The following is a 3,251-nucleotide window of genomic DNA, read 5'->3' as shown; positions in this document are numbered from 1 at the left end:
GGCTGTGAGCATGCCACTGCACTCCAGCCTGGGTGACAGAGTGGGACAAAATAACAATAACAATAAACCTCATAAATAAAATCTATCTAATCTTTGTATTTTGACCACATATAATATTTCTTGTTTGCCAACCTTCTACAATTTTAAAAATATGTAATCAATTGTCTTACTTTTCTTCTTTTTTATTGTGGAACAATCTTGCCTTAAGATAAAATTACTCTTCTTCTTCCTTAATGAAAACACATAATGTGTATGCTTTTCCCTATTAAAAATATATCTTTCTTAATACGTTAATATTTATATGTGTATAATTGTTTCATCGCTACTATTTGTAATAGTTTTTTTTGTACAGTATTTTCAGTTTTATTATAAAAATGCACACACAACAAAGACTGTCATCAAGTCATTTCTTGGCTCTACTTGCATTCAGTACTTGCTCTTGAGCAGCTTTCTTTGCTTTTACCATCTCAACAAGTTCCTTATATCATTTCATGCAGTCCTTCTTCGTCCTGCCAGGCACTTCTGCTATTTTTTCCTATTTCTCAGGTGTATTTACTGAATATGTTTTCAAAGCTTGTTCCAAAAGCTTTTGTTCTTCTGTTGTCCAAGGAGTGAAATCTGTGTGTGGACCTTCAAATCGTTCTGAAGGGATTGCATTGTCTGCTTGAGGCATCCACTCCATGTTCTTTTTTAAACTTATCAAACGCCTTTTTATTTATGTCATCTTTTTGATGAGGGTCAAGTTTTTGGAGACTCTTTGCTTTGGCAATAACATCTTTGGCGGTTCTTTTGACTCCAGAAGAAGAATGTATGTTCATGTAATTAGTAATAACTTCCCATCTTGAATTTGTTCCAGCAGGGAAAAGATTCACAGCTTTAATTAGTAATTGCAGATCATCTTCTGACCAATTTTTACTGCCATTTCCACCTCCACCAGTTAATTTCTCAGCATTTTTAGATGCTTGTCGCATACGAGCCTCTGCTTCCTCTTTCTAATTTGCTCATTTATTTCTTCTATCTGTTTTTCCAGAGCAGCCTTTCCTACTTCTTTTGTAGATGACGTGAGTGTTTCATTCAAGCACTGTAAGCTTGCTAGTTCAAGCCGATCGCAAAGTTTTTCCACTTCTTCCATCATTTTAACCCGCTCTGCCTCATTGTCAGAAAAATGATTCCAGGTCTTGCATGAGTTTCGAAGTTTTTGCCTTTCCTTTATAATGGCTTTTTTCTGGATATCATTTTCCTTCTTTACCAGTAATGCTTGCTGTCTAACTTCCTTTTCTTCCTTTTCCTTAGCTAAACGAGCAGCTTCTAATTCAGCTTGTCTTTGCTTTTCTTTAGCTTCTTGTTCCTTCCTTTTTGCTTCTGCTTTTGTTTTCTTTTCTGCTTCTTTCTTGGCTTTTTCTTCTTCCTTGAATTTTTTTATCCTTGGATCACAGCTATATGCATTGTCAACTAATGTCCTTATTCTGTTCATTTCTTCTTTTTTCTTTATGCCCTGTTTTCTTGTTGCTCTGTTCTGTTTTTCTATCCATCTCCTCTCCTCCCAACATTCTGCTTTTTCTTTTTCTTCTTCATCTAAATAGGAAAATTCTCTCCAGGAATCAAATTATACCAGAAAGAATAAAACTCATCTACATCTTCAAATGATGAATTCATATCACCAAGTTTAGGTACATTTTTTAAATTTGACTATCTGGAATTCCTTTCAAAAGCTGGGTAAAACACTTCAAAGAAATTATCCTTTGCTTCACTTTTAGAAGGAACTGAGTTATCAAAAGTAGGATCTACACTGTTAAATGCTTGTCTTTTCACTGAATCAGATAACATTTCATAAGCTTTAGTTATGCAAGTGAAGTAATCATTATCTCCTTCTTTTATTGGTTCACTCGCTGCTTTCCATTTGTCTGGGTGATGCTTTAAAACCATTGCTTTGTGAAATGCTTTGATCTGTCTCTGTGTAGCTTTGTATCTTACATGGCCAAGTCCAAGAACCACATAATAATCTTGTTTCTTCCAGTCTTTGGGATCAAGTGTTTTCAGCATGGGAAACTCTTCTAACTGTAATTCTTCATCTTCTGATTCCTCTGATAACTCTTTCTTATCCTCCAGTTCCTGAAAAGAGGCCGAAGCATTTCTGTTTCTCCTCTTAACAAAAGCTTCAAACCATCTTCCCACAGGTTCAAATTGACAGAGTGTAGAGGCAGAGGTCAGAGTGTGGGTGATGGCAGTAACCTGGCCGTCCACGGTGCTTGGCAGGAGCAGCATGATAGCATCCGGTCTAGACCCGCGGACACAGAGGCTCACGTTCTGGGCGGAGGGCCCTTAGTGTCCCCTCCAGCTCTACCTCTCAGTCCAAGCCTCGCGCCTTGGCTCTACAACGCCTGGGAGCCAGCGCATGGAGACAACCAGAAAGCACTTCCGGGATGGCTCTTTGCGGTCACCAAACCCACTCCCGGGCATCTATTATAGTTTTAAATTATTACATTAATTACAATTCTTAACACTCAGTAACTTAAATACCAAATGAAAACTAAGAAGTGCATGATTTCCAATACCATTCACAATAGCCACAAAAAAATGAAATGCCTCAGCATTTTCCTAACCAGAGAAGTGAAAGACCTTTACAATGGAATTACAAAACACTACTCAAAGAAATCCAAGAAGACACAAACAAATGGAAAAATGTTCCATGCTCATGGATAGGAAGAAACAATATTGTTAAGATGTCCATCCTACCAAAGGCAATCTACAGATTCAACGCAATACCCATTGAGTTACCAACATCATTCTTCTCAGATCTGGAAACGACGGTACAGAAATTCATATGAAAACATAAACAACCACAAATAGTCAAAACAATCCTCACAAGAGAAACAAAGCAGGAGGTATCACACTTCCAGACTTCAAACTCTACTATAAAGCTACAGTAATCAAAACAGGCACATAGACCAATGGAACAGGATAGAGATTCCAGAAGCAAAGCCTCAATTCCTCAACCAACTCATCTTTGACAAAGCCTCCAACAAAAACTACTGGGAAGAGGAAAACCTATATAGGTGCTGGGAAAACTGGCTGACCACATGCAGAAGACTGAAACAGGACCCTTACCTATCACCATATACAAAAATTAACTCTAAATGGATCAAAGATCTAAACATAAAACTTCAAACTATAAGAATCTTAGAAAACACAGGAGACATCCTTATGGAAATTGGAACTGGCAACAAATTCCTATCCAGAACCCTAAAGGC

General features: G+C 37.4%; 1 pseudogene across 1 annotated transcript; it reads right to left on the bottom strand.

Moving 5' to 3' along the window:
- Nucleotides 1-403: 403 nt before the first annotated feature.
- Nucleotides 404-2,427, bottom strand: LOC103255816 (annotated as a pseudogene). Its single transcript, XR_002481710.1, has one exon. The product of XR_002481710.1 is annotated as a dnaJ homolog subfamily C member 2 pseudogene (transcript).
- Nucleotides 2,428-3,251: the final 824 nt, after the last annotated feature.

Source organism: Carlito syrichta, unplaced genomic scaffold, assembly GCF_000164805.1.
Source record: "Carlito syrichta isolate Samal-C Ts95f unplaced genomic scaffold, Tarsius_syrichta-2.0.1 Scaffold288425, whole genome shotgun sequence".
NCBI lineage: Eukaryota > Metazoa > Chordata > Mammalia > Primates > Tarsiidae > Carlito > Carlito syrichta.
The sequence above is the reverse complement of the archived record's forward strand: the minus strand, read 5'-3'. Positions and strand labels throughout refer to the sequence as shown.